At 41.6% G+C, this 13,119-nt stretch overlaps 1 protein-coding gene across 1 annotated transcript in view; it reads left to right on the top strand.

The window, feature by feature from the left end:
• The window catches only part of CALD1 (caldesmon 1), a 206,954-nt gene that overhangs the window by 40,729 nt on the left and 153,106 nt on the right, over positions 1-13,119 (top strand). The window contains exon 2 of the mRNA XM_010831642.1: positions 4,516-4,556. The gene's annotated coding sequence lies outside the window, so the exon portion shown is untranslated. The remainder of the gene's footprint in view (positions 1-4,515; positions 4,557-13,119) is intronic.

Below are 13,119 nucleotides of genomic sequence, written 5' to 3'. Positions count from 1 at the left end.
ATATCAATAACCTCAGATATGCAGATGACACCACCCTTATGGCAGAAAGTGAAGAGGAACTAAAAAGCCTCTTGATGAAAGTCAAAGAGGAGAGTGAAAAATTTGGCTTAAAGCTCAACATTCAGAAAACGAGGATCATGGCATCCTGTCCCATCACTTCATGGGAAATAGATGGGGAAACAGTGTCAGACTTTATTTTTGGGGGCTCCAAAATCACTGCAGATGGTGATTGCAGGCATGAAATTAAAAGATGCTTACTCCTTGGAAGGAAAGTTGTGACCAACCTAGATAGCATATTAAAAAGCAGAGATATTACTTTGCCAACAAATGTCCATCTAGTCAAGGCTATAGTTTTTCCAGTGGTCATGTATGGATGTAAAAGTTGGACTGTGAAGAAAGCTGAGCACCGAAGAATCGATGCTTTTGGACTGTGGTGTTGGAGAAGACTCTTGAGAGTCCCTTGGACTGCAAGGAGATCCAACCAGTCCATTCTAAAGGAGATCAGTCCTGGGTGTTCTTTGGAAGAAATGATGCTGAAGCTGAAACTCCAATACTTTGGCCACCTCATGAGAAGAGTTGACTCATTGGAAAAGACTCTGATGCTAGGAGGGATTGGGGTCAGGAGGAGAAGGGGACGCCAGAGGATGAGATGGCTGGATGGCATCACCGACTCCATGGACGTCAGTTTGAGTGATTGATGATGGACAGGGAGGCCTGGCATACTGCGATTCATGGGGTCGCAAAGAGTTGGACACGACTGAGCAACTGAACTGAACTGAACTGAACTGAGTAGACTTCAAACTTAAGAGGACTGGGACAATGTCTTTCATGTTTATGGCTTTATTCTCAGTGCTCTTAGCAGTCTATCTAGCACATAGTAAATACTCACTATAAATGTGCTGTTTTGAGTTGGTGTAGTGGGGCCCAAGTGATATCCACACCCTTAGTGTTTGGGATACTCAAGACTGCTTAACAAAAGTACTTGCATACCCTCAGAACCTCAATCCAGTCCAGTAGTGTTGAAACCATCTCTATAAAGTTTTGGAAAGTTCAGTCAACAGCTAAGAAGCCATTGTAAAATCACTGTAGAGCCTCACAATAACTGCACATAAAACACATTGTTTTTATCATATTTATTATTTTTTAATCATAAAGTCCCTGTAGAGATGGAAAAGGAAAAATAGCTTCAATTTCGTAAGTGAAGAGAGTCAGACCTCACAGTAGAGAATTATCAGCCAAGGTTGTAAAAATTGACCAGCCTGTTTGTGGCACCTCCCAGACATGGCATCCCATAGTTCTGCACGCTCTAGTTAACTGCTGCTTGAATATCCCTCTGCCACCAGAGGCCAGTCTTTATTGCCCAATGGAAAGAAGAATTGTGGAACACTAATAATCCCCCCAAATAAAAGTTTCTGTTTCTCTAGTCATCATCCAAGTTTTAAAGAAAGGATTGAGGGGAGAGTCAGAAAGGCGAGGGGCACCGGGAGCAGGCGTGTGGGACTCCTGACCAGAGAGCCGGAGGCTGCGCCTTCCCTGCACCGGGACCTTCGCGACACACCAGACCCCCGTCCCTGCCCTGCGCGAGATTTTTAAAAAAATAAAATAAAATAAAATAAAGAAAGGATTGAGATAGCCATGAAAATATACCTGAAAAGGTAACAGGAACTGAAATAATGGGTCTAGTGAAAATCAGACGTTGTCTTATAATTTTGTTAATGTGCTTATTTTCAGCCTTCTACACAGTTCAGTTTTGGTTTTCAGGAGAATTTAAATCTAAAAAGGGAACTTTGAGTCATGCCTCTTTATACATATGATAACCAGAAACTTCTAAGCTATAGTCTAAGTGTAACTTCAGTCCATGTTGATGAGAGTAGTTGGGTAGTCTGTCCACACTGTGATTAAACTGACTGACCTGATGATTTTGACCCTGTGTAGATGGACAGTAGGACTTCCCACTTAGCACTAGTGGTAAAGACCCCTCCTGCCAATGCAGGAGACATAAGAGACGCAGGTTCCCTGGGTCGGGAAGATCCTCTGGAGGAGGGCATGGCAACCCACTGCAGTTTTCTTGCCTGGAGAATCCCATGGACAGAGGAGCCTGGTGGGCTACAGGCCATAGGATCACAGAGTGAGACATGACTGAGACTTAGCAAGGCACAGCACAGATGGACAGTAATCTGAAAGCTATGAATAGAGGAGCTGCCCTTTAAACCATTTTACTCCAAAGTCCATTGGTTTCTATAAGAAAATAGTTCTGTTTTTTAAAGGAAGATCAGTAAAGTGTAGGAGAAATCTGACACAGGTCAAAATAAATAGAGCACATTTAGTCTTCCAGGTAAAATACTTCTGGGCCTAAAAGACTGCTGAAAGATATATGAAAGTCTAGATGTTGGATGATCCATTCAGATACTTTTGTGTGATATACAGAGTATTGAAAGAAAAGTTACAGTACAAAGTATATAGAAAATAGTACACAAAATAGAGAAAAAGCATCTGGCTACTGGAAGACATTTTGGCTGTATTATCCACTAGAAATGTTTAAGCGATCTGAAGGTCTACCGTATACCTTTCAGTTCAGTTGCTCAGTTGTGTTTGACTCTTTGCAAACCCATGGCCTGCAGCATGCCAGGCTTCCCTATCCACTACCTGGAGCTTGCTCAAACTCATGTCCATCAAGTCCGTGACGCCATCCAACCATCTCATCCTCTGTCGTCCCCTTCTTCTCCTGCCTTCAGTCTTTCCCAGCATCAGGGTCTTTTCAAATGAGTCAGTTCTTCACATCAGGTGGCCAAAGTATTGGAGCTTCAGCTTCAGCATCAGTCCTTCCAATGAATATTTAGGACTTATTTCCTTTAGGATTGACTGGTTTGACCTCCTTGCAGTCCAAGGGACTCTCAAGAGTCGTCTCCAACACCACAGTTCAAAAGCAACAATTCTTTGGTGCTCAGCTTTCTTTATAGTTCAACTCTCTTGCACATTTAGTGATTCATATAATTTAAAATGAGATTCCCTGTAAGCACTAGATGTCCATGGTTGCCCAATTTAAAAAAAAAAATGTGTTTTACTTTGCAATTTTGGCCAATTTTTTTTTTTTTCCTGGAAGGTAAGGTGGGAGGAAGCAGGGGGTGGTGGGATATGGTAGAAGTTTCAACTTTAAAATATATGTGAGCATTCCCATTATCTAAAAGAAGGCTCATAATGTAACATGTTGTTTTATATTAATCTTAGATTGTATTTATAATTAAATATAAAACTAAGGCTAAACAACTGTTACTATTATGATTTAAAATGTAAATGTTATATACCTTAACAACTAAAAAATAATAATGATATTGTTTTAAAATAGGGAAGGAACTGTAAAACATAGTGTTAAGGAAACAAATCTCCCTAAGTTTTATAGTGGAGAGTCAGGTAATGTCTAAATATAACATCTGTAGTGAAAACAACAGTTATAACCCCAGTCTGTCTGTCTGTCTAGCCATCCATCTTTCCTTGTGTCCTTCAAAGATTTAGTATATAATTTTTACAAAAATGGGTAAACTTCAGCACACCAAATTCTATTGGCCAGACACTTGTAGGGGAAAGTCCTAAACTATTAACAAAATGAGAGTGAAAGTAAAATTCACTCAGTGCTGTCCAACTCTTTGTGACCACATGGACAATGCAGTCCATGGAATTCTCCAGGTCAGAACACTGCAGTGGGTAGCTTTTCCCTCCTCCAGGGGATCTTCCCAGTCCTGGGATCAAACACAGATCTCCTGCATTGCGTGCAGATTCTTTACCAGCTGAGCTACCAAGCCCTGTTAACAAAATTGTTGAGACTAACAAAACAACTGACAACTTTGTGACTTTTCACCAAGAAGACGATGATGATGCTCAAGATGGTGTCAATCCTTGGGCAACTCTATCTTGTTTTAGGTACAGTACTGCTTGCTAAGTTAAAGTTATACATAGAAGGGAAATCAGAAATGTTCAGTTTTAGAATTTTGTATTTAATGAGATGCCAATAGCTACCTTTTACTATTGCAATGTCTGGACTTAAAATGAGTTTTGCCTCATTTCCCCGGTATGTGGGAAAATGTTATACTTCCTTGCTTTGTTCTGACAATCAATTTATTTGGTGAATGATAATGGGTAAATTGAATGAAGAGAGACTTTCTGGAATTTCTAGAATCATGTGTCTGAACAAGACATACAATTGATCGATTCAGTTGTCAAATGTGTTGCCCAACATTGTATAAATAAGGCATGTAGTAGACTGAGATTTTATTCTTCAGTTGAATGTCATATTATGGTGATTTTCATAAGAATTTTGACAAAATTGAATGTTATAATTTTTTTAAAGAAAGACGCTAACTAACACACTCCTGGAATGCTGTCAGTATTGAATAATTGTCTAAAGAGTGAAAGCTAACACTATAAATAATCTATGATGTGGATACTTCCTTATATAAAAGTATTTCAACTTTCTCAAACAGTGCCTCTAATCATCACCTTTTCAAACTTCCTTTCCAGATCTTAAAGCAACTTGTGCTACTTCATTTGAAGAGAATTAGGTATGTTTTATTGCATTTTTATTTATTTTTAATATAAATTTTTGAAATGTACTCCTTTGTTTATTTGGCTGCTTTGGGTCTTAGTTGTGACACATGGACTTAGTTGCCCTGCTGCACGTGGGATCTTAGTTCCTCTTCAGGGATTGAGCCCAAGTCCCCTGCATTGCGGAGAAGGCAATGGCACCCACTCCAGTACTTTTGCCTAGAAAATCCCATGGACGGAGGAGCCTGGTAGGCTGCAGTCCATGGGGTCGCTAGAGTCGGACACGACTGAGCGACTTCACTTTCACTTTTCACTTTCATGCATTGGAGAAGGAAATGGCAACCCACTCCAGTGTTCTTGCCTGGAGAATCCCAGGGACGGGGGAGCCTGGTTGGTTGCCGTCTCTGGGGTCGCACAGAGTCGGACACAACTGAAGCGATGCAGCAGCAGCAGCCCCTGCATTGGAAGGCAGATTCTTAGCCACTGGACCACCAGGAGAGTCCCAATTGCATTTTTTATACTCGGCTTTCTATTTTGTGGTACAGTTGGTTGTGTCTGTCTCCCTGTTTAAATTCTTTGAAGACAAAAACTGTGCCTTCATTGACCTTTGTTTTGCTGCCTCTCCACTATGACTAGTACAGTACTTTATATATGGACACTCCAGACTCAGGTCAATAATTGTTGAGTTGCTTTGAGATGAAATTGTTGGGTAGGTTTTTAGAAAACTTCCTGTGTAACAGGCCTGTGACAAAGCTCAAATGTGATTGTGACAGAGAAAGTTTTGACACCATAAAGTTATAAACTGGTCTTCAGTTCAGTTCAGTTGCTCAGTCGTATCTGACTCTTTGCGACCCCATGGACTGCAGCACACCAGGCCTCCCTGTCCGTCACCAACTCCCAGAGTTTACTCAAACTCATGTCCATTGAATCAGTGATGCCATCCAATCAACTCATCCTCTGTCATCCCCTTCTTCTCCCGCCTTTAATCTTTCCAAGCATTAGGGTCTTCTCCAAGGAGTTAGTTCTTTGCATCAGGTGGCCAAAGTATTGGAGTTTCAGCTTCAACATCAGTGCTTCCAATGAATATTCAGGACTGATTTCCTTTAGGATGGACTGGTTGGATCTCCTTGCAGTCCAAGGGACTCTCAAAAGCCTTCTCCAACACCACAGTTCAAAAGCATCAGTTCTTCGGCACTCAGCTTTCTTTATAGTCCAACTCTTACATCATCCAAACATGACTACTGGAAAACCCATAGTTTTGACTAGATGGGCCTTTGTTGGCAAAGTAATGTCTCTGCTTTTTAAAGACATTTTTCATCATTTAAGCTTCGAGCATGTGATACGTGACTGAATGGAATTCCTGGAGAAGTGTATTAATGTGTTCCAAAGAGCTGAATCCTGAGGAAAGGATTAGGAGTGCACCTTCAGAGACGCAGCCTAGTTTCAGCCCAGAGACCCCACAGGGACTGAGACAGAACTGTCTTTGAGTGTCTCCTGAGGAGGTACGGGTAGGCAGTGGACTGCTGCAGGGCAGGGGCTCTGGGTACGGTGCACCTGGGTATGGCTGGGTGCAGCAGACCTGGGTATGGCATAAGCCCTCTTGGAGGAGGTCGCCATTAACCCCACCATAGAGCCACTAGAACTTACACACGACTGGGAAATAGACTCTTGGCGGGCACAAACAGAACCTTGTGTGCACCAGGACCCAGGAGAAAGGAGCAGTGACCCCACAAGAGACTGACCCAGACTTGCCTGTGAGTGTCCAGGAGTCTCTGGCGGAGGCGTGGGTTGGTGGTGGCCTGCTGCAGGGTCGGGGGTACCGAGTATAGCAGTGTGTACATGGGATCTTTTGAAGGAGGTCACCGTTATCTTCATTACCTCCACCAGAGTTTGGCCTCAGGTCAAATAACAGGGAGGGAACACAGCTCCGCCCTTCAACAGAAACTGGTGTTAGTGGTTATTATCATATTTCTTTGGAAGGGATGATGCTAAAACTGAAACTCCAGTACTTTGGCCACCTCATGTGAAGAGTTGACTCATTGGAAAAGACTCTGATGCTGGGAGGGATTGGGGGCAGAAGGAGGAGGGGATGAGATGGCTGGATGGCATCACTGACTCGATGGACGTGAGTCTGAGTGAACTCCAGGGGTTGGTGATGGACAGGAGGCCTGGCGTGCTGTGATTCATGGGGTCGCAGAGTCGGACATGACTGAGCGACTGAACTAAACTGAACTGAACTGATCATACCCATCTGTAGATTGGAAAGTTTAACTTTGGAGCCCTTAAGCAAAAATTCTAGAAAGTCTCCATTTATCCCATTTATCCATTATCATTTACTAATCTCTGTGGGTCATCCTATCAACCCCAACTGTCCCCTCATCTATGTTCCTTGAAATGCCAGAGTTGCTAAAGGCTTGGGGAAGGTTTGGTTTTCACATTATCTTCTTATGTACACCCTGACATCATCTCAAAAGTACAATTGGTATAATACTTACATAAAAGGTGTTTATGAGGACAAAATCAAACAAGTAACTAAAGACTTAAGCACTCAATATGCTTCCCAGATGGCTCAGCAGTAAAGGAGACATGGGTTCGATCCCTGGTCAGGAAGATCCCCTGGAAAAGGAAATGGCAATCCATTCCAGTATTCTTACCTGGGAAATCCCATAAATGGAGGAGCCTGGCAGGCTGCAGTCCACGAGGTCACAAGGAGTTGAACATGACTTAGAGACTAAACAGCAACAGCAAGCACTCAGTAGAATGAGTACAGAATAGATATTTGCATGTTTCACAGATTTTACAGGGCAGCACACATCTGCTTGAAAAGTAAAAAATCCAGCCCTTTAGATGACTGATTCCAAATTGTCAAACATTAGGTATCTTGTCATCTACATCTGGTTGATAGAATGTGAATCCTCCCCCACACCCCCCTCCTCCTTTTTTTTCTGCCAGATGGCTTCAGCCATAGATAAAGCATGGACTTTTCCATGTTTCACATGGTACTTGATGTTGTAGAATTCAGTTTTCGTGCTGTTCTTTTCTCCCCTCTTGCTATTGCCTGGATCTCATTAGAAACCATTAGTGATGTAATACTAAACCTATGGAATCTTAAACATGCTTTTAAAATCCTGCGGAATAAAGATGTCTCCTACCAAACCAAAAATGCAGTGGGAATAGACAAAGTTACATTTCTTTAAGAAAAAATGACTCATTTCATAGTTTCCAAACTGTTTTGACTGAAGCCTCTCAAAATAAACTTTCTGCAATATGCAGCCTTTGATGTCTGACTTTGAAAAAAAAATCATTTCTAAAGATACAATTCAGTCTTTTTTGGGTGTTCATGTATTTTTGCAGATTAACCTACTTTTATTTCAACCAGTGAATGACACAATATTAAATAGCCATCAGACTAAAAAAGAAAAGTATGTTTGAAGTGGTCTTAACTCCTACATAAACCAAATGTAAAGAACATGCCATATGACTTTTTAAATTACCACAAAAATAGAATTTCCAGAACATTACCAGAAAGGGGATTTGGTCCATTAAGAATAACAAAACAGTGTAGATGTCGTGAAAGTGGAAGATTAGGAGTGCAGTTAAGCTTAGTAATGATATTTTTGATTCATATGCTATTTCCTCGGCTAGGCAACATTTTTAATTTTTCACAGTCCTGAACCTTAATCCTTAAAGGGTAATTCAAGTTTCAGAGCTTACATGCCGCAATTTGTTTGGGGTGGCGATTTGCCATTGACTTGCCTCCGGCTTCTTTCATGCTCTTCCTTGGGGGACTCAAAGGTGGTCATTTATTAAGTCCAGGTCTACATACGGCCACTGAAATAACTGGCTTTCAATCAAACCTTTATAAAAAATCCAAACAGCCCGTGCTTGTGCAGTTGATCAGATTGATTTAAGACATCAGTTGCTTCTGTGCAAACAACAGTGAATGAAATAACTGGGTAACTGAACAACCTTTTCTTTCTTTCTTTAATTCTTTTTTTTTTTTCTTTTTGAATGTTTCCCTTTGGAGCGGTGGGAAGGAGCTAGATTAAGATGTGCATTCTAGTTCCAACTCTTCCACCTCTATCTGATGCTTGGCAAGTTCCTTAACCTCTCAAACCTGTACTTTCTCATCTACAAGTAGACAGAAAAAACACTCTCCTCATGGGTTTGTCTGAAACATTAAAAAAGAGATGTATGGCATTTGACACACACTTAGCATATGGTAAATATAAATTTCTTTCCAGTTGCCTGAATGGCATATACATAGCATCTTCTGCTTTTTCCACTTTCCACTTTAATGATAACTTCTCAATAAAAAAGTGAAGAGAATATTTGACACTCAAGTCATTAGACTCAAGTCATTCATATCAGAATCTAAGATATCTCTCACTTGGTCAAATTCAAGCTCTATAGCCTGATGTCTGAGATAATGGCAAGAAGTGACTGTTGTTGGAATTTATGTTATATTATGAAACCTGTACATCCTCTAGAACTTATGTTATCTTCAAGCCTTCTTTTTCTTTCCTTTGTTTCAGAGGCCCTTTTAAGTCTAGTATCCAGTAATATCTCTAGACTCTTCTTGAACCTATATGCATTTTCAGCCTGGTACCAGCACTGCAAGTAATGTTTTCCAAGTGTTTACTACCCATAATTTGAAGAGGTTCTTCTATTATTTGGCCTGAAACTGTCATTTCAAAGCATCAAAACTGAGATAAAGCAGGGAATGGGAGATGGGAAAAGGGCAAGGCAACTAATATTTATAAGATGACAGAAAGTTTAATAGAAAATGAATGGGGTCGTACATTCTGGTAGGCTTGGATTTCATTCCAGCTCTGTTTCATTCTACTTCATAGGGTTGTTAAGAGGATGCTATGTACCCAGTTAAAACAAATCTGCTTTGCAAACTTTGCTAATGCTAGTAGACAGTTAATTTTGGATTCCTTCTTTCAAATCAATTACTTTAATGAGTAATTAAGGGAACTTCTCGTGTGATCCAGTGGTTAAGTCACTGTGCTTACCCTGCAGTGGGTGCAGGTTTGATCCTTGGTCTGGAGATTAAGATCCCACATACGATGTGGTGTGGCCAAAAAAGAAAAAGTAACTAGGGTAGTTTACGGTCTTTAAATTGCTATAAAATGTCTAAGTATTAAAGAGGGAGAGAAATTAGTATTGTTTTCTCTGTAAAGCGTCTGCCTACAATGCAGGAGACCCAGGTTCTATCCCTTGGGTCAGGAAGATCCCCTGGAGAAGGAAATAGCAACCCACTCCAGGACTCTTGCCTGGAAAATCCCATGGACGGAGAAGCATGGTAGGCTACAATCCATGGGGTCGCAAAGGGTCAGACATGACTGAGCAACTTCACTTTCTTTCTCTGTGTAAAGATAATTTCCTAGCCTAACTTTCAGATTTGTAGAAAGTGAAAGTCGTTCAGCCGTGTCCTACTCTTTTCAACCCCATGGACTATACACGTTCATGGAATTCTCCAGGCCAGAATACTGGAGTGGGTAGCCAGCCCTTCCCTTCTCCAAGGGATCTTCCCAACCCAGGGATGGGACCCAGGTCTCCCACATTGCAGGTGGATTCTTTACCAGCTGAGTAAAGACCAGCTGAGTAAGTCTTATATGTATTATTTCCACCCCCACCCCTTGAATTATTGCTAACCACTTTTATTGCTAAGGGCATCTGCTCTAATACTTTAACATAGTGGGTCTCACACTTTAACACTGGGATCATCTGGGGGACTTGTAAAACACAGTGCCAGACCCCTTCCCCTGTCTCTAATTCTGTAGGTGTGAGGAGGGGCCCCAAAGTTCCACAGTTTTGAGTAAATTTCTATATTATACTGATGCTGCTGGTCTGAGGACTACATCTTGAGGACCACTAGGGTGGTATTTAGAGAAGGCAATGGCACCCCACTCCAGTACTGTTGCCTGGAAAATCCCATGGACGGAGGAGCCTGGTAGGCTGCAGTCCATGGCGTCGCTCAGAGTCGGACACGACTGAGCGACTTCACTTTAACGTTTCCCTTTCATGCATTGGAGAAGGAAATGGCAACCCACTCCAGTGTTCTTGCCTGGAGAATCCCAGGGACGGGGGAGCCTGGTCTCAGGGGTCGCACAGAGTCAGACGTGACTGAAGCAACTTAGCAGCAGCAGCAGCAGGGTGGTATTTTGTTCTAGATAACCATCAAACCCCAAGAGCTAGGTTTCAAGTTGTGCCCAGGTGGCAATAACCTTCCCATGTCAAAGAAAAGAGAAAGGTGATTGGGAGGATCAAGGTTTCCTGTGTGGCAGGCCTTCCTCAGGGTGAAAGTTCTCATTCTTTCTGAGACAATCTCTTACTTTTAGCTGGATTTCAAGAAAAACGTGAGAAGCAGGAACTAAATCTTTATTAGGTAGTGTCAGTCGCTGAGTCGTGTCCAACTCTTTGTGACCCATGGACTACAGCACACCAGGCTCCTCTGTCCATGGAATTCTCCAGGCAGTAATACGGAAGTGGGCTCCATTCCTTTCTCTGGGGGAATCTACCCAACCCAGGGGTAAAACCCAGGTTTCCTGAATTACAGGCAGATTCTTTACCATCTCAGACACCTGAGCCACCATGGAAAACCTTATAGGGTATAGGCAGGCCTAAGTTTGCTGTGTGTATAATGTGTGTATTCTTTCAGAATAAGATGGAGATTTCTTTTTTACTGAAGTCATTTGGAGTGGATTATTGATCTATTCGATTTATAAAATTATATTCAATCGTACAATTAAAGAAAAGACCTCTATTTGCAAAATAGCCCAAAGTCATTTTATACTTACAAAAACAAATGATCTTGGCACTTCCTGTAGATAAATCTTCCTGATGATTTATGAATCATTAATAGCTCAATTCTTAGACCCAGGTATTAGAGTTAAGTGTTGTATCTGAGAGAGGATAACTCCACAGACTAACCAGAGGAGATAGGACAGGTTGGAGAGAAACAAATGCATCATTTCTAGATTCCTCACCGACTATCTTTTCATCCAAAGTTTCATTGTCACCATTTTAATTAAGATTTCAAGAATCACCAAACTTATTTCCTCCCTGACCCATCTCATTCTAGAGACTGATTGTGAATCTTTCCAAACTATCATTTATATTTAAAAACCCTAATTCCTACTGACTGTTCCAAGAATAAAGTGTGAAATGGATATCCAAGGACATAATCAATACAGCATGTTTCCCCAACACTCCCAGCCATACTTTTGAAAGTGCTCGCTCATGAATTTAACTTGCGCGTTTCTGCTCAAATGGCTTTGCTCTGTTCCTGAGCAAGAATGGGATATCCTCACTCCTTTTTTTTCTAGTTATCCTGAATCTTAACTCTACCCTGAGAGCCAATCTTCTCTGTGAAGTCTCTTCTGAGTACTGTGTGTATGTGTGTGTTATGTGTGTGTGTGTGTGTGTGTGTGTGTGTGTGTGTGTGTGCTCAATCATTCAGTTGTGTCCAACTCTTTGCAACTCTGTGAACCATAGTCTGCCAAGCTCCTCTGTCCATGGAATTTTTCCAAGAAACAATACTGGAGCAGATTGCCACTTCCTACTCCAAAGGATCTTCCCAACCCAGGGATCAAACCCGAAACTATTGCATCTCCTACCTTGGCAGACAGATTGTTCACCACTGTGCCCCCTGGGAAGCCTTCCTGAATACTGTGGGTCATCTAATCCATAAATAGCAGAGCTCTTCCAATACACCCTTCATCCTTTTACCCTTGAGGGACTTGAGGTCTGCAGAGTTCATGACTTGCCCAAAGTCCCGTGACTAGTTAGCAGTGTCACCAGAACCTAAAATTGAGGCCATTTAACATCTAGCCAGTACTTTCCATTACACAGCGACAGTTGTCCGAATTATTTAAACTAATCATAACCTTTTTTGTATTGTTGATTAATTGTTCATCATAAGTATGTAACCTGGAAATGACAAAGCTCTTCCTGGGTTATTGGGGCCTCAATCTCCATATTTCTAGGAATCCTCAAGAAAGAGAGTGCTGGGAATGCCTATGTTTTCCAGTCACCTGCTGCTCCAAATTCCTGTCATCCTCTTAGAATTTTCCACCCTTCCCTATCTCTCTCGTCTTCACCCTATGCATGGAAAAACTCCTTTTTTCCTGATTCCCACAAAACTGTGCTGTTTAATAGACTCTGATGAATGGTTTGAGGTGTTAGAGGGACATCATGGTACAGCCCAAACTGGATCACAGTTTAAAAGAAAATGTTAGACATGGTGGCCAGTGGGGCCTAAGGAGGAAGAGGGCAAATGAAAAGTTACCTGAGACTGGAATGGCTGCAGGGGTAAAAATCAGCTTTTTAACTCTTTGCCTAATTCTCTCCCAAGCAACTTGGGGGTGGGAACATTGTTCCCCTTTTACAGAAACAAAAATAGATCAAAGTGTTCAATTTACATAAAACAAAACAGTCATCTGCCCTGGGCTTATGCTCTTAGTAGCTCTAAGTCACAACAAAAATGTTGACGTTAGTTTTTCTTTAACTTGGGCCAGACTGAATTTTTAGGCAGCACGCCATTCCTCAATGACCAAGGCAAATTTCCGAGGT

Source organism: Bison bison, unplaced genomic scaffold (assembly GCF_000754665.1).
Source record: "Bison bison bison isolate TAMUID 2011002044 unplaced genomic scaffold, Bison_UMD1.0 scf7180017864530, whole genome shotgun sequence".
NCBI classification, from domain to species: domain Eukaryota; kingdom Metazoa; phylum Chordata; class Mammalia; order Artiodactyla; family Bovidae; genus Bison; species Bison bison.
The sequence above is the reverse complement of the archived record's forward strand: the minus strand, read 5'-3'. Positions and strand labels throughout refer to the sequence as shown.